The sequence below is a fragment of the Columba livia genome, chromosome 2 (genome assembly GCF_036013475.1).
Source record: "Columba livia isolate bColLiv1 breed racing homer chromosome 2, bColLiv1.pat.W.v2, whole genome shotgun sequence".
NCBI classification, from domain to species: Eukaryota; Metazoa; Chordata; class Aves; order Columbiformes; family Columbidae; genus Columba; species Columba livia.
The window spans coordinates 4,812,631-4,831,749 of NC_088603.1; positions in this window are offsets into that span (position 1 = coordinate 4,812,631).

Genomic DNA, 19,119 nt, shown 5'->3' on the forward strand with positions numbered 1-19,119 from the left:
GTTTGTACGGTTTTTATTTTGTTTGTTTGTTTCTTTTAAATTTACTATATTTCTTCAGTTTTTCTTTTTACTTTCAAACACAGAGGTTTCTCAGGGCTTCCCCAGGCTTGCTCTCTTGCATTCCTTCTAACTGGCAGGAAAAAAGCCAATTTGGGGGTTTCCTAGTCCACGTCCTGCAGTGATCACATATCTCACATGGCTCTGCTGAAGGTCGGCTGTCCTGGCTGTCGCCAGGGAGACTCGCCACTGCCACCGATGAGCCGTGGGACTGTCCAGAGACAGAGACAGAAGGGGAGAGCCAGGGAGAAAGGAAATTACATGCTTGATTTTGCAGACAGAATGAATCTCCAGGCAGTGCCAAAGTGTCTTTCAGAGCAAAAGGTCTAACTGCCTCTGGTTTTATCACAGCAGGAATTGTATACACACCTCACGTTAACGTGTTATAACCCCTGTGTTATCACATCTCTGCCTATTTTAATGGCTGGTGGTAGCTTAATCTTTAAATCAGAGGGTTTGTTGTGACTTCAAACTAGACAAACTCTGTCTGTAAGTCAGAAACTAATTCCCCATGTGCAAGTCTTGAAAGATGGATATTTAAAATCATCCTGCTTCTCTGCCTCCTCTGTTTTTTCTCCCTCTTCTTACTTTAATACACTAGTGTCAACTTTTAAATTGCACATAAATTAATTCAAGATTTTTTGCACTTGGACAATATGTCACCATGAATATAAAATCAAATACACACCTGGATAGCATTAGACAGTCAAGAATGGTTTTTAAAATATATTCACTTTTCAAAATATGATTCAGATATGAAGCTGAAGACTGTTTAAATAAAAATCCAGATGTCTGCAGCCTGTCATCCCCAAGTTCTTATTCTTTCTAGACATCAGATGTTCTTGATCTTCCCTATAAGCAATTTTATTTCCTTCTGTTTTATAATATGTTTACACAACAGAACTGTACCAGTGAAAAAAATGAAAAAGCAAAGAAATGGGAACAAATTAATTATTGGTTTTACCCCGAGGAACTGCTCAATAGGCAAATTAAAAAAAAAAAAAATAGCCAAACATAGTCATCGTGGAATTTTACTATAAGATACAGTTGATGCTGCTTGTATTCTGTTCAGTGAAGCTTTTTATATACTGGAGTTTCTAAGACTTGAAGACCATTAGTGCCCAGTTTCTCTGGTCCTACCAAGCAGATGCCCAAGACACATCACACACCACAAGGAACCAGAGAAAACAGAGCTCTATCAATAGTTTACAAGAGTTTCCGTGTGTCCCAAATTGGCACCAGTGGGATGGAGCTGCCTAGATGTTCAGCTGTGTCACCAGGAAATTCCCTCTTTACTCACTTCTTCCTACAATTAGGATCTGGGTGACCAAACAATCTCTGTACCAGGACTGATAAGGTGACAAGAAATCCCTCAAATGAAAATTTCTAGGGCCAGGAAAATAAGCTGGTGAAGTATTACAAAATGCTTCCCTGATTTCTGCAGTCTCCCCTAGGTGCCCACTGTACCAGAAACAGGGTACCAGGCACCTTTAGTCTGACCATTGGAATTGCCTTGGCATACATGAACAACACACAAATTAAATGTGCCTTGAGAGCAGCAGATCGGTCACCATCCTTGACAGTTAGTTAATATGCTTATATTTTAATCTTGAGACTCTCTATTTGTCTCTTCATAACTACTTATCAACTTTCATTTTATATTTTGGAACTAGATGCCACCAGAACGGTATAAATTAATAAAAATATCATGCAGACAGGGAAAAAAAAAGCAGATGAAATAAACTAAAGACAAATCTGTTACATACAAAGAGAGAAAATACACATCTAAAAAAAATCAGTGGAACAGTGGAACTATTAGCCAATCTTACCCATCTACAGTCTGATATGAACAAGATCAGGATCACCACTGTTGTGTTGTTATTAATTGCTTGCATGTTCATGATACCCAAGGCCCCCATGCCTTCAGTGCTGCTCAGAGAGAGAAAGCAGAGACAGCCTGGTCCTGTGTGTAGAACCACCACCACATGGGGAAACAGAAGGACACAGCAAGAAAAGGACAAATATTCTGCACGAGAAGCAGAGGAAATTGGTAGAGTGGACAAATTAAATCAACAATACAAGCATAATGAGGAAAGAGGATAGAGAAGCAGTGAGCAGAGCAGCAACATGTCAGTTGGATCTCTTCAGAACTGTCCTCCACAACCCATCGTGCTGCATCTGCACAAAATGAGCTCCATCCTGCTTTACTCGGGCTGATGGCAAACACTTCCCTACTTGGCCAAGTGCTTGAAGGCCTGTATATCCAGTCCCCATAAATCACCAAGAATCAAAAAAGGGTAAAATCCATCGTCCTTCATATCAGATGAGCTGGGTTTTGTGCAGACAGCTTTTCTAGGCATGGTTTTAGCTTCTGTGCCAAATCACACTCAAAAATGAGGTTTATTTTTTTCTGGAATTAGATATCTAGAAATAGAGAGAGATGACTGCCAATGTTATGTAAGTGTTTAGGACAAGCAATGAAGAACATATCTGATGGGAAGAAGAGGGAGAAAGTAGCTTTTGAGCTGTGGGCTGATTCTTCACAGATGATTTAAACCACTGTGTTCTCAACAACTCTCTAGTTTAGTTACACTAGAGACAGCTGAGTGAAAAATCAAGCTCACAGTACTGGATATTTAATTGCCAAGATCCCAGGGCCAACTCATTTTTTGTCTGAAACAAATCAGGTTTTGAAGGGCTGTAGCACAATCCTCGCTTAACATTTCAGTCAGAAAACAAATGTACTTGTTGGTTAAGTGGTAGGCTTTGTTCTGTGCTCCCACATGTCAAACTGCTTAGGATCTCTCTACTGTTTGAACAAGAAACAAATGTCACTGACTGCAAGTTTGGTCTTGGCTAACATGAGTTCTCTGGGAATTTTCCACATAGGTGAAGGACAGTCAAAGTTGAAGGGCAGAAGGAGCATATGTCAGTTCAGCAGCCAAATGATTGGAAGAACCAGGGGAACCTCAACAAACTACAATTATTCTTCTCTTGGAAAGAATTAGCTATTCTGTGACCCTGTCAGCCAAGTCCTTTAACAGGCAAGTGGCAATTGCTAAGAAAACCCTATTATTCTCAGTTTCAGAGGCATCAGCAATTCCTACTTTTTGCCCATAGACTTTCATCCCTCTGAGGCGTCACTGACACTTAGCATTGTGAAGAGCAAAGCCATGAAGCAGGTAAGGGCTAGAGAGTCTTTGTGTTCTTGCCCCATCATCTCAGAAATGGAAAGGAGTATAGCACTGCCAATTGGAATTAAAATGTTTTTTTCCATGTATTCTGTTCCACATTGACCATACAGAAAATTGGAAGTCAGATATGGGAATTCGCATAAGCAAAATGCCACTGACTTAAACAGATTTACACCAATATTTGGGAGATGCTTCCTGGGCTCAGCTCCCTTTCCAACTAGAAGGGAAACCTGTCCCATTTTGCAACAAGACTGATGAAGGGACTTGAACACAAGACCTATGGGGAGAGGCTGAGGGAGCTGGGCTTGTTTAGTCTGGAGAAGAGGAGGCTTAGAGGTGAGCTCAGCGCTCTCTAGAACTACCTGAAGGGAAGTTCTAGCCAGGTGGGGATTGGTCTGTTCTCCCAGGCAGTCAGCAATAGGACAAGGGGCCATGGGCTTCAACTCTGCCAGGGGAAATTTAGGCTGGAGATTAGAAAGCAATTCTGTGCAGAGAGAGTGGTCAGGCATTGGAATGGCTGCCCAGGGAGGTGCTGGACTCACAGGCCCTGGAGGTTTTTAAACTGAGATTGGACATGGCACTTAGTGCCATGATCTAGTGAATGGACTGGAGTTGGACCAAGGGTTGGACTTGATGATCTCTGAGGTCTTTTCCAACCCAGTAGATTCTGTGATTCTGTAATATAACAAGTAGGAGATGGAAACTCAATCAATGTAAATGCACTTGGGAATTTCTCTGCAAGAGATGTGCCTAAGCACAACTGACACCTGCCAGCACAAGTAAGGTGTCCAAGAACTGGGAGGGGTTTTAGACCAAATCCCCACTTAACACTCCTAAATCCAGCCAGTTTAAGCACCCACTTGTTACATATGCCCACTGCTGAAAATTCCCTCCTAGCTGCTTATGTGACTTTGTGCTGGACACCTAAATTGCTTCGTAAAAGTGGATCTGAATTCTCAAAAACTCATCTGGGAGGATCAGCAGTGATTTGTCAGCCACATGAATCACTTGCTGCACCAGGAACCAAGATGATGTGTCACCCTCTAATAACAAAGATCCAAAGGCGTGAAGTTCACATGATTAATTTTCATTTGGGTATTTCATGATTCAGTGAAATCAAAGCAGGTTCTAAAAACTAATCAAGTTTTTCCTTTTCTCAGGAACAAAAAATATCTGTACATTCCTCCATGTTCATCTAGTTATCATAATTCTATTTTGATAGATTCTCTTAAAAAAAAATAAAGATCACTGCACATGGATATGTGAGCATCCCTGCTACAGCACTTCCCTATTTCTGCTCTTCGTTTTCCTTTTTCTTTTATTCTTTCCTTCAGACCATAATAAAAAGTAGAAGAGAAAAGTTTATCAGTGTATATACAACGGGACAAAATCTGCGATTGTACAACTGAATGAATGAAATTCAATATCAGCAGAGGCAAACTTATTTATATAAATGACCAGTTCAGTCCAGATAGATGGAGAAGATGATTTAAAAACCGTTTTCTTATGAAGGAGGTATTGAAAGCATCTGAACAGAAAATCACTCATTAATGTCCTTGGAGAGTTTCCTTTAAATTTGCTTCACGTTGTTCTCTTTTCTGAGAGTAAAAGACTCTACTGCACTTCCTGAAAACACACACAATGCAGTGACAAATGTGTTAGCACAGCACAATTTTTTATCACAAGGACAACAAAGCCATGTAGGTAGCATTTGTCTCCCCTAATTGTAGGTATCTACCATCAAAATGGCTCCAACTGAGCTGATGTCCCTTGTCTGACTCATAGTGAGCGCATAGTGTGTGCATTTTCAGAATGTGATCACAGCCCTCGATTTTGGGCATCTGCACTCCACTGGCTCCATTTACACAACTATTTAGGCTGCCTAGGTGGTCTGTCTCCAGAGTCAGCACTTACCTTTCTCTGAAAATCCCAATTCTATGGCCATGAGAGCTGTACAGCTGCCAACCTTCTCAGTGAAAGGACTGTTATTACATTTTCTGACACTTCTGGGACACAAAATAGTGAAGACAACTGTCTTCCAACTGGGACAGAAAAGAGAATTTCCCAGATAACTGCTAAATCAGCCAGCTCTCCAAAGGAGGCAGCATTGTGGTCTTTACCACTGCTTCCTCTCCTGACACACAGCATGTAGGGCTATAGAAAAGACACTGAAAATTTGACTTTCATCAGGGTCATCTTTTGTCTGAAGGCATCTTCCAAAAAAGGTGTTTTTTCCCCCAAACTTGTGCTGGAAAGAGAAACCACACTCTCTGTTACTTCGCAGCAGGCAACTTGCAACAGCATCAATACACCAAGCAATGTCCCTCTTGTAATAGAAATGGATGTGGACCAAACGACCGTCAATGCAGTTAAGGAGCTAGACATTTGTGTGAGAAAGTGGCTACGAATTGCTTACCATTAAATGGGAGAAAATCTTAGGTTTTTCTCAAATAAATATTCTCATATATGTATATTTAAACACAGTTTTGTTGTGGAATAGTTGGTTTCTCTGGCAATCCTAGAAAATGTCACCACATTGAGGGTTAAATTCCAATTATTAGGTTTTTTTCTAAGTGAGTATATTTAGCAACAATTGTCCTTTTGAGTTTCCTGTGCCCAGTGCATCACTGGGAGGTTGACCAATTTTTTTTTTATTATTATTATTTTTTTTGTGCCCTGCACATTGTGTTACATAAAATAACAAGTCTGCCAGGAATACTGGGCATGACACATCAGTGACTGTGCTAATTAAAGCCTTGGTAGTTCATTATAAACACAGGAGGTGAATAAACCATTAATATTGCTGCAGGAAAGTTTTCAGTATGGATCACAGGTCACTTGTTTTTTTTTAATGTGCAAGGAGAAATCAGGTCTAATTTTCTACTGCCATAAGCTGCAAAGCTCCACTGGAGCAATGCCGATTATTTGGTTGTTTTGAGGGAGGCTTTTAAATTTAATTTTTGTGAATTTTGTTACCCAGGTTTCATCACTGCTGTAAGCTCTCTGCTCTTTTTCACCATGGCTCAGCTGCTCAGGCTCACAGCTTGTCTTTGGCACAGTCCGAGGTGCTGATTCAACATCGGAGACTTCTTTATAATACTGATTTTCTTTTAACTGCCAAGTGTTATAGGGCACTGGATGTTGAGCTGATATCAAAATAAAAGGGAGACCTCGAGGTGAAACTTGTGACCTATTTCCCAAGCAGGAAAAATCCCTGAGGTGAACTTTGTCAAGTTTATCGCACAGCCACAGTCTGTGGAGTGTCAGCTGGACTTGTCAAATCTATGAGATCACATTGCAGCAGTAAACTAGCCCACCATCTTAATACAGGCTGCAGAAATAAAGCAGTAAAACATAGTAACCATGGGCAGGGCACTTGTAATGTCTTACTGAATGCTGTGCCAGAACTTCAGAGTAAATGGATCATCTTGGGAGGTTCCTGCATCTCCAATTACACATACAACCCGCCTAACAGCAGTTTATCTAGTCTATCTTAAAGACCTTCATTGAGGATTGTGATTCTTGTACCCTTTAGGTGATAATTGCAGTGCTTACCATTACAAAGGTAACATCCTAACATCCTAACATCCAAACTTCCGAAATCTCCCTCGTTGCAATTAAAGCCCACCAACATGCATCTTGGGAAGCTTCATTCCTGTCCACTCAAAAATGTGTGAAATTTGTTAAAGTTTTATTAGTCTTATTTTTTCTAGACTAATCAATTTGATTTCTTAAAAACTTTCCTCTTCGGTCTTCTTGACTTCTGTAAAGGTAGTTCTTTATCTGGTGTTTATATAACACTGTGAATTTTCTCCATAGGATAATCTCCTTTGTACTTCAGACTGGGTTCATCTTAAATTCTAATCTTGCACTTCCAGAGTACTGCTGCTGCTTCTGACCAAATAATGTTTGCAACTTTAACATCTGTTCACTATTCCATCACTCAAGATATAAAACAATTGAAAATAACATACCAGAACAAGATCCTAGCAGAGCCACTATCTCAATAACATCCTCAATTTTGACACTGAACCATTGCTAACACTCTTAGGTGTGGTTTTTAAATGGTTGTGCACTTACTGTAGTTTCATAGTACTGTCTGGTATTGTTGTCCCTTGCTTAAAGGAACAGAAAACTCAAAGTTTGACTAAAGTCAAGAGATAAACATATCTTTTACCACTCATCTGTGTGCAACCCTTAAAACAAAGAAAATCATTAGCAATACTGACATTCTTATCTTCTGACTTCAGAGACCGATCATTACATTAGTTGTACTTGTTTCCCTTACAGCCTCTGGAAAGAAACAGGCACATTTGGCATTTGACTCATTGAATCTGTTCATACAATCATTTTGGATGGATGACACCGGAGACACCATTGAACATGTTGACCAGATCTTCATTCAAAGTAAACTTTGACATGTAAAACTACTATGCTTGTTTGTGACACAAATTATTAGCAATATTTTTACCATGTTTTTTCAGGAACATAGAAGATGTTGACGCTGGGGAGGCAGTAAGAAGAACTGTCAACATTGTCTACTCTGGTTGTAACCTTACGGTACAGCTGGGAATAGATTATAGTCTTATGGACATTAACCATTATAGACTGAATCACTTTCTTAGTGATTGTATTTCAGCAGAATACACTATATTTAGCCACAAGGTTATCTAGCACACACTCCAGTAAATCTACTGAACTTCAGGAATCTTGTCCTGCAGCTACTACAGACTGAAGATTTATGTATACAGGCACATGTAGGTAAAATAACTGCAAGGTGTTTAGCTAAGACTTGTCCTTGTTCACACTGATTCTCATACTGACTACATTCAGTAGCATTTGGGCTTGCACAGCCATGGCAGAAGAGGGCACAGCCACTTGTCACCTATCTGGCATCCTGAAAATCCCCTTGTGATTTACCTGTGAAAAACTGAGGACTCTAAATGCTACTTTTCATCAGGAGAGTGGATTTAAAAGAAATGCAATGACTTCCACCCTGAAGAAGATCAACATTTCCTCTGTCATACATCAAGATGAATATGAATCCCTTTCATAAAGTGTCTTTCTTCCTTCAATAACTATAGAGAGACCTCAGATGATCACCTCAAACTCAGTGCTTAACTTCTAGATAGCTTAAGAATGCATTCACATTGATTCATTGCATCAAGACATTAAAAGAGTGATCTTGGCGTAAGATCAGCTTTTCTAGAGCTTGTTGTAGTGGTTTAAGACATGCCTGTTGCCATCACTGCTTTGGACATTCCCAATTCCACAGGTAAATTGGACTCAGGGTCTGTGTTCAGAGGGCATTCAAACATGCTCACAAAGCAGCGACTTAAAATAAACCCTTTGCTTTGGGCAGAAATAGATGACAAATGTTCACATTGTGTGGTGGGTCTCAGCTGACTGGGTAGAAACTTTCCTTTAACAAATGGTAGAAGACAGCCCAAGAGGATCCTACTATGGTTAATGTGGCATGAAGGGAGCTGGGCCACACCCTTAATTTGTGCATTCATTCCCTTCATTCAGTGAAGGTTGGGATAATTATACCCCCCAGCAGGGTCTGCAGAACTCTCAGTAATTCCAGACTAAGTATTTATATTCTGCTGTGAAAGTGTGTGTGTGTGTTTATATCATGCTATTTTCTGAGCTTTTTCTTCCATTGGTACTATTGGAATATGTGTGAGGTGTTCAAATGACATCTTTGTATGTGCTCATTACTGTTCAGCCAACTACAGCATTTAGCCAAAAAAAAGTATTGAATGGGTCTATTAAATTCCCAGAAAGTTAATTAAGAAGAAAAACAAAAACATTGCCATATGCCACAAGATTGCTTTAAAGGAAATAAGAGATTCTGAGAAATAAGGCTTGTAAAGCAAAACCTAAATAAAGTCAAGTCAGCAGTAGGTATATAAATTTAAAATCTGAATACGTGTCAATAGAAAGAGTGGCTTAAATGAGCTGCTTTTGAGCGAATTGCAGGAGTTTGCAGGCTTTAGAGATTCATCCCTGCTCTGCATTTGCACTTTGCCATGTGGATCACATGGCAGGAAGACATGGAGAGTGGAAAAATAGGAGGAACAATGACACACAATGACTAAGACTTTCTGAACAAGGAAGAAAAAAGAAATAATCAGACAGCTGTCTGGTTCATTTCAAATCTAACAGTTGGACTCCATGATATTGAGGGTTTCTTCCAGCCAAAATGATTCTATGATTGTATGAAATAGCAGTCCTTTCCCTCACAAAACATGTCTCACTCCAATGAAATTTCTGCCAGAATAATATGGGATAGGATGTCCACAAGTTCCAAGACAGGGAGAAAAGGGAGAAGACTTTGTCAACATTCATCTCCCAATGATGTAAGAGAGGACCAATGGACTTGCATGACAGTTGGATCAGACCATCATAGAATTGCATGGATGTTGACTCTTTTTGCATGTAGTGTCTCTGCATCTCCTTTGTGCCTTTGCTGGGCAGGAGAAGAGATGGGAATGTCCTACCAAGTCCCTTTGGTTGGCCTGAAGGAAAGAGGAGAAGCTTCTTAGTCTGGTGGCATCCAGTGTAACTATTCAGAGTTTGAGATTTAGCTTCCAAGGGATTTCTGAGGCAAGCATTTAGACCCCTGCCCCCTAGTATGCTCCATCGGGTGGAAGAAGGAGCCATCTGGGATGGAAATATGGAGAATGACCTGGGATTTCAGCATTTTTGCTAAGATGTGTGTCCTGGAAGGACATGTCTCTGCTTGGGTGGTCATTTGCAACACAGGAGAGCACCAGAGGCTACACAGTGTTCCATAAATTAATTCTTCCCCAGGAGTTAATTTGCTTTCTCATAGTGACTGGAGCAAAGGCAGGAGGAAAAGAAGAATGAGACTGGGTGATTTTCTCTGTTCTGAAAGATGACACAAATAATAGAATTTGGCAGGTTTGGGTAAGCACATAGGTTGGACCAGTAGGTGAACAGCATGAATGTATATCGTAGCTATGGAGGCTTCTTATGTTGACTGTTCTAGAATTCGAAGCCTCGCAAGGTTTTTAAGGCACAGCTGGACTCCTTGAAAGTCAGGGAGAGTTGCCACTGTCACAAAGTAGTGGCATTTATGTTAGATTAGCAAAGCAAAAGCAGATTTGGATTAGGGTGTGATCCTGTTTTCTTTGGTTATCCACCACCACAGATCCAGGCAAGTGAAGAGCTAGGAAGGGAAAGCTAATAATCAAGCAAATGAGCATTGTAAAGTTGGGCTCAGCTGTGAATGTTTCATCTTAGAATTATTCTAGGAATGAATATAGTGGAAGGAAAAATGTCAGTTTATCTGAGAGTGGGAACCTCAAGGGAAGTAAAAAAGGAACAGCTGGACTTTGTTTCTTGAATATGCAGGCAGTTTTGGCTGATAATCTTGTTGCACAAATTGAGATGTAAACATTAGATGAATCTTAGGAGATCTCGCTAAATAGCTACTCCCAAAATCAAGAATGCACTGGCTTTCTGGGAATACCAAGTGTGCCTTCCAGACTACAGTCCTCTTAGTGCTACAGAGGTATAAGACCAACTGTAGCTTGGCTCGTCATCATTCTGAATCCATGTCTAGGTCATCAAATTGATATAATAATTTTGGCTCTATGGACGATGAATTGCAATAGCTGAAAGAGCATTTCCCTCTGTCTGGCTGACACCCCATGATGGGGAGTGGGACTCACACAGACTGATATTCAAGTCATTTAAAATACATTATGCCAACTGTAGCCCTCACTCTTTCTTCCTCTCTTCCTATGCAATGTGAGAAGCCTGAAATGGAACTGAGATGGCCAGTAAATAGGTAAACTGAACAATTTCACACCAACTAAATGCGTGTTCTTCAATAATATTTCAGATGCCAAGTTTTCCAAAGGATTGACAGTTTTCATTATTTTGTTTACATTTAATATCTTCTACTCTTCAAAAGTGAGAGATGTTAGGGATGTATTGTGGACACAGAAAAAAAGTAGATGGTTATCTCTAGAATATCTCCTGACATCTGGACAGCCTGAACATCCAATAAGAGGTAAGATTTGGATAGAAACTGCTGGTGCCTCACCCTATCCCAAAATATAGTTGAACTCAGTTACTTAAAGGTGTTAACGCTCTAGTGTTTATTATCATTTTGTATTTTCATCTACTGGAGAACCACATATTAAGCCTGCTACAGTATTTCTCCAGCTTGCTCAAAGAGATGGGGATGGTAGTTCCAGGTCTATTGGGCTATTGAGACAGCTTAAGGTTGCGAGCCAAGAGTTTATAACATCAGATGGAATTGTGCTTTAGCCTTCCTTGCAACAAGTTGAAAAAAATCAAGCTTTTTAGGCTTCATAGTGAAAGATTTGGTTTCCTGGTCTGTCTTTGCAGTTCTCCTTTGAACTCTCTCCATTGTTTATAAGTCTTTTCTGAATCATGTACTCCAGAGCTGGGTACATCATTTTACAAATGTTTCAAATAGTGTTGTTTATAGAGGTAATGTGATTTCCCATCTTCTACTGAATATTCTCCACGTACATCAAAAAGCTGGACTCTTTCTTAGTAACAGTTGATGTCAAGACAGTTATTGATGCTTCATTTGCCACTTGCCAGATAAATGTCTCCCCTCCCACACATAGAACCTGCAGTCTTGTCTTTATTTATTAAAATAAATTTGTCTGGACTGTGAATATTTAGACATTCCTGTCCTATTGAATATTTATTAATCTACCTTAGTTATGATGCCAGCAAACTGATCTCACAAAGATATTATATTCTCATGGGGTGTTGCATTGGACCAAGATTATCTTCAGCTTTCCTTTTTTCCCTTAGGTGCTTTCCTGAAGCTCTGAGAACTTGAAAGGTTTCTGGAAAACTGGATGATTTAAAACCATTGGTTGACATGATAAATCACCTTCAATACAGTTCTGTCGGCTGCAGGATCTTGTTTGTTCTTGACATAGAGTTCTTCATTTTCTTATCAAGGGAGCAGATAACTGTACTGCTGTTGGCTTATTTAGTAATATTCTGCCCAGACTTTCATTTTTTAATATATAATCTTTATTATTTTACCACAAGGAGAATTTGTCTTTCATACCCAGTTCTGGAAGGCTTTTTAGTTCTGCCTAATGATACTGAGTTTAAGCTAAACAGTTTCTCAGTTGTCTCATTCGTATCCGTGTCTGTAACTTTTCCTACGGCAGGTTCTTCAGACTGTTTTCTACAAATGCTTTATTTATTGCTTCTGGTTTTGAAGATATACTTTGTTTTTTCCAAGTTTTATGTTCTTAATATTTGCATATTCCACAGTCTCCCCTTATGTCTTTACTCTTTTGCTCTCATGTGCAATCTTCAGCAGTATTAGGAAAATTAAATATATATATATATATATATATATCTCCAAGTCATTCCTTCATATTCTTTGCAAGGTTTGAGTCTCACAGTAGTTTCCAGGGTTTTCTGTGTGAATCTTTATGTTGGAAGCTATAGTTACAAACAGGCAGGATCTTGTGTTAAATCAGACCTGCAGAACAAGTAACGGGTGAAATTAGATCTCTGGCTTCCTGCACTGTGTGCACCAGGTCTGGAGGGTGGGTGAGGAATGGCTGGGGTTCAAGGCTCACACTCCTCTCCTTCCATGTGCTCAGCAATACTCCAAAACTCTCCAGCGATTCCAGTGTTGTGGGTTTCACTCGTGGTAAGGATGGGAATCAGGCACTTGAGAGGTGGGCCCTCAGGGTCTCAAAATTTCGCTGAGGCCCAGCTGAACCTGTTGACCTTCTAAATGTACATTTGCATTGACTTTTCCAGGATAAATGCTTGGAGTGGCTCACTCTAAGCATAAAATCTATGAAAGAAGGAGAGAACAATACATAATACAGAGTCCTAAATGATGAAGGTCTTTTATAATTACAAGAGTTTTTGCTTGCATAATGATGGGTACTGAATTGCCCAGAGAGCATACACACTGCCAATTAACTAAAGTCTTGATATCTTTGGCAGGATCGCATAAATAATATTTCCCCTAGAATAACATGTTCTTGAACTGTTTCTCCAGTGTATTTTTTGCACATATGTTTCCCATCAGTAGCAGACAGTGAAATCTTACCAGAGAGCACTTGCATATGCAGTTTACAGAGATGAAAAGAAGAAAACCGAAAGATTTCTAATACTGTCTTTGATTCTGGTTTGAAAATGTTCTGATCTGCCTCATGCTTCTCTATTGTTGTGGATATATTAAAGAACATGAAGCTTGTGCAAGACTTTGATGCTCTAGGACCACTTCCCACACTAGATAATTCTGTAGGTTAGGAGTCAAACAAAATATTAAATACCATTATCATTGCAATATTATTGCATCATAAAAAACAGAACCCCTCTACACTAGTCACTGTGAGGTAACCCCATCTTAAGTGGATGTGGAGGTAGAAAAATGCTGGTGGATTAGTAGATATATACCAGGAACACTCTGCATGGAAACTTCATATTACCCAATGCATTTAGACAGCACAGTCAGTGGAATCTGGGGAGTCAGTCAGCAGATCAGTACATGGTGCAATTCTTCTGCCTAAATATAATTATCTGGCACCTTTTTAAGTATTGCAGTCTCTAGCCCGGCCTCCAGCAGCTATGCCAGAAATATGAGGTCTCCTTGTGCTGTCTCGCTGTCATATCTGCCAGCCTTATGTGGATATCTCCACTACCTAATGACAACGAGTTTCCCAGCTTAAATGGCTAGCTAACAATGTGTGGGAATTCAGAATTAGTTCCCAGGTGTTGTGTGGGCCCCCTTTATTGACAACTAATATCAACTCAGTGAGATGGTAATGCAGCCTGTCCCAGTAGAGTGACACAAACTGTTCTCTGAAGTAACAGCTTCTCCCTAGAGAGAAATCTGCTCCTTCATTTCAGATGGATAAAGGTGAGATGGATCCGAAGTTTTACATCACACTCAGTGAACATTTGTCCAATAATGTTGCACTTACCAGGAGAGGATGAAATGCAAGTCAGCCATAAGGAACCCCTTCAGCCTCACCTAATTCCTTTGGAAGCCTCTTTGGCACACACACAGGCTTGTGCTAGCGCTTTCCACCCTGACAAACATACAGGACTGACACAATCTCATTCCAGGGTTGGAAACATAATTAATGGTGTGTCAGAATGACTCACATCATCACTTACCTCATGTTTCCCCTTCTACATCTTAACTGTGCATACTCTCATTTTCCAGCTGCCACCCCTGTGCAGGTGGCATACGGACCTGTCCACTCTGAATCCTCATCCTGATCAGTGTGTCTTCACTTCACTTCACTTCACTTCACTTCACTTCACTTCACTTCACTTCACTTCACTTCACTTCACTTCACTTCACTTTGAGGAACTAAAGATAGACTGTGAAGTTTCATAGTTTTCAAAATTCCCATGTTATTGGGAAAGACTCTCATGTAATTAGCTGTCCCATCTTGCCCCAGTAACTATACTTTTTCTGTCCATCTAGAGAAGGTCAGGTGTCATTTGGGCTCTTATCATCTTGTATCTTTTGTCTCAGATCTTAATCTATGCAACCTTACTTTGCTACTACACATTCTGAATTTTCCTCCACCTTTCACTTACTGGGAGTATTGATATATCTCCTCTGATTCCTCGTCTCACTCCTTTTCTATCATATGAAACAAACTGCTTGTTTTCAGTCTCAGAGTGTTTCATGGAGGATATTTATCTTCTTCACTTTCAGTATTAATGAGACAATACAAGCCTGTAAGCAGGCAGTGAGGACAAACCTCTTTATCTGTTTCATTTTCAAGTGATCTCATCTTAGACTTTTTTCCAGGTTATGTTTTACACACCAAAAAATTATTTGTATGTACACTCAAAACATTTTCATTGTTTTTTACTCACCTTTTCCGAGAATCTCAGAATGGTTGAGGTTGGAAGGGACCTCTGGAGATCCAACACCTCTGCTCAAGCAAGGTCACCTAGAGCTCGTTGCCCAGGACTGTGTCCACATGGGTTTTGAATATCTCCAAGGACGGATACTCCAAAACTTTTCTCTTTGAAACCAGTTTTCGCTGTGAAGCCTGTAAAATACATGCGAACAGATAGCTTTTGATGGTCTGGGAGTCAACCAGTTAGTGTCGCTCTGTAAGAGAGAAGCCACCTCGTCCTTTTCACAGCTATTCCCTGCTCCATAACCAATGGTTCAAATCTTCAAATCTCTGTAACAATAAAATCAACAAAATGTGTCTTAATATTTTATTTGACTCCACATTTCAAAGGGTTAGTAACAACCACAAGCTCAGGGAACACAATTTCCAATCTCACTTCATGTGATGTGCCCTTCAGATAATAAACAGCTAGGATTTTGGGGAGAGACCCAATAGTGCAGTATTGTGATTGAAATACATGTCCATGGACTATCTTTTTTAAACCCTTAGGAATTCATTGTTTTGTTATTGGTAGTCCTATAATTTCCCTTCCAAGATCAGCTAAGAATTAATGAGATTCACATCTTAAACTGAACATCCCAAAAAACCTGCCAAAAGAAAAAAATCTGTATGTTTAAAAATGTATTACCTATGTCAAAATTTGTGCAGTTGTTAGGAACCTCATGATTTTTTTCTTTATTTTTTATTAATGTCTGTTTCTGGTGGCACTCAGCTCACATCTACATGTAAACTAGTTGCCTATGAATCCCTTACATTGAGATCTGGGATTTAATTGTTACCTTAATATAGGCATCAAGGTGGCATAATTTTGTTCCAAGGGCATTTGAGATTCCTTCTTCCACCTGATAACCAATTGCCAGTCCATACATTTGTAGATACTCTGTAATAACCACTGGTTATTACTATCCTTTGTAGATTCATCTCAAATGGCACTAAACCCTATTTTTAGGCAACTGAATTAATTACTAAAACTAATAGAACCTACCTAGGAACTTCTGAAGCTTATGTGGTAGATAATTTATACATTTGAGCAGTCAAACTATTTTCTAGACTCCACGGATTATATTGATGACACATCCACAGGTTATGATGGGAGATGGGACACAGTTCCATGTAGACATGTAGAAATAAACATCTAAATACAAGAGTCTTAATTCTGAGGTGAAACCCAACACATATTCCTGGACAACTTGCTTCAGTGTGCTGTCTGCATCCCATTATATTTCTTGAGAAGGCACAGGTTCAAGTAACAGCTAAAAAATCCCACATGTAGAAGAAAAATATCAGATCTCTTATATTTGTCACATATTCTTTTGCAGGGTTTTTTTAGAAGGTTTGGACACCTTCCAAGGAGATCTTCCAAGGAAACTCTAATCAGTATATATTAGGTTTAGTTCAACAACGTTTACCAATTATTCCGATCATAAACAAAACTGAAAGAATCATATTGAAAGGGTTGGTTTATTTCTTGTTCCAAGAAACTCCTCAGAAATAATACCTGAAAACAAAAATCAAGAACATTAACTTCCAATTATTATGAGTCTCATTTAATTGTAAGATTTATATATCAGTTGTACACTTGCTTATTACAGTATTTCTGTACTCCTCTGTCCAAGCTGAATTTGGACCTCTTAAATGTGAACAGGTATTTACTAGCCTTGGAAGACTAAAACTGTTCCAGAACCTGAAAGATCTCACTATTATAAAGTTGTTAATTGGACTAAATTTAAATTACTTTTTCCTTCATTTTGTTCCATCCTCCACTGAATTAGTAGAGCAGAATCCTTTTTCCGCTTCTGCATTTATCCCTCTCATTACTTTAAGATTGCTCTCAGGCCCCTCAACCATTGTTGGATGAGGTTATTTATAACACTTTTTTCTTTTTTTTCTTTTCATAAATCTTAGCCCTTTCATATCCTTTGCTGTTTCTCTGAATTCATTACAGTCTGTCTCTGTCTAGATGTTTTACATTTAGAATAACATAGTTCACAACAGTTTTTCTAGCCATAGTATGTCACGTATAAATATTAAGTATTAAATTTTTTCTGTGGATCGCCAGTCTGTATTTTAGGTTTATGATGTTGCTACTTCCTGCACACCTAATGCGTTCCATTATTTGACAAACATAAAAATTCTAAGTGCCTGAGTTCTGTGTTGCATTAGTTTTACATCAAGTGTTCTCTTCTGTAAGGAGCTGTATCTATTCTGAAGAGAAATGAGAGGTTTTCCATCATGGATTTACAGTACCATTTGGCAAAGTAATATGCCAGTTATTCATAAGAACAAAAACACAGTGAACTCAAAATATCCAGCCTATTTTTTTTTTTCTTACCACAGGTTAAAATTAGAATAAAATAATCGGCTAGATATAAACTTGGTGAACTTACAGTTTCCAGCTGCATTTTTCCTTTACCACCTGAAAATGTGAAGCTAACTGCTCTGAGTCTGCTTTTGAATCTGTTTACCCAGATGTAAATAAGCAATAACAGCATTGAAACAGAACATATGGAATGTAAGAATAGTAAGTTGGGACCCCTACGTGATATTATTTGCCAACATATTTTTCAAGTACAATAAATGGAAATGATCCAAGAGAAGAAAACAATGAAGCTATCTATGGTGGTGTACTATGAAAGAATAACAGAGAAAGAGCATTGTTGTTGGAGAAAGCAGCTGGAGTTGTAAGGCTGCCCTTCTCGCAACGTATTTGTGATGCTGTAATCAATTCTCTAAAAAACAGAGCGTTAATGAATGGGCTATTATACAGCAATTTACTCCAAGGCCTGGTTCTTTTCCAAGTGATTGTCAGTGTCACCCTGCCTACGGTGTGTGTTGGCCTGGGGCCCCTGATTCAAACCTAAAAGTACTCCTCAAAACGCTCCGTCCCAGCGCGATTCTCACATACACTACAAATTTCAGATTCATGGTTAGTTATTCTGCTGCTGACCACAGAAGGTCATGGTCTACAGCAAAGCCTATATTCAGAGAGATTTAATAACATTTAGGGCTTTCTTTAGGGCAACACTACACCATGCAAATAACATACTAAGGCCTTCCTTGCTATGTGGCAAATCCATCCTCTGATTTATGTTTCCTAGCAGAGTAGAACTCCTCTTGTCTAGGGTCACAAGAAAACATGCCTAGGAAGATAACCTTTGATTTTCAGGGGCCACGCCATTTTTTCTGAAAATATTACTATAACCACTGATACAGGTTGAAAAACTCTCTCTGATTTTGCTGCACTTGTTCCGAAGCACCCATAAAATGTTAAGTTACAGCAAAGTAGTCTCAATCACGATTTCTGAAATAGTCTCAATAGCAATTTCTGTTACGCCAATGCATGGAAATAGAATTGGAGAAAAGAGACAAAAGAGACTGCTAGAAGATGAGAAACAGAAATTAATCAGTGACACATGGCCTTGTTGAGCACACAGAGTGAAAGCAGATTTCTTGCATTGTTTTGAAGGTTTCAAAGAAGGGAAGATAAAAAAAAAGCATATTTCAGGCTAGGGTTTAACTGGTATTTGGAAGACTTCCAGTGGTCACTGACTGATTGAGCCTCGTGCTTTAAAATAAAACACAAATGGCTTGACAAACCACTAGGAATTTGTGTAGCCAAGGAACAGAGGGGCAGGGGGTAGAGAAGGGGGCAGAGGCGCATTCCTAACTCTCATCTCTTTGGGTTGTTAAAGTGCACCAGTCTTTCTTTGCCTTATGTTAAACTTTTCTTGTTAAAGCAAGTCTGGGTATGTAGAGGACATAGGGACCACAGAGCTCAGAGTATTCCCTGCATGATCCAATACCCAGGGCTCAGTCTTACTGCTCTGCACATCCACTTTCTGTAAAGGCATTCAGAATTTCTGTTTACATTTTGAGCATGCTAAATAATAAATGCACAAGACAGATGTGCTTAAATGATAAGAATTCAA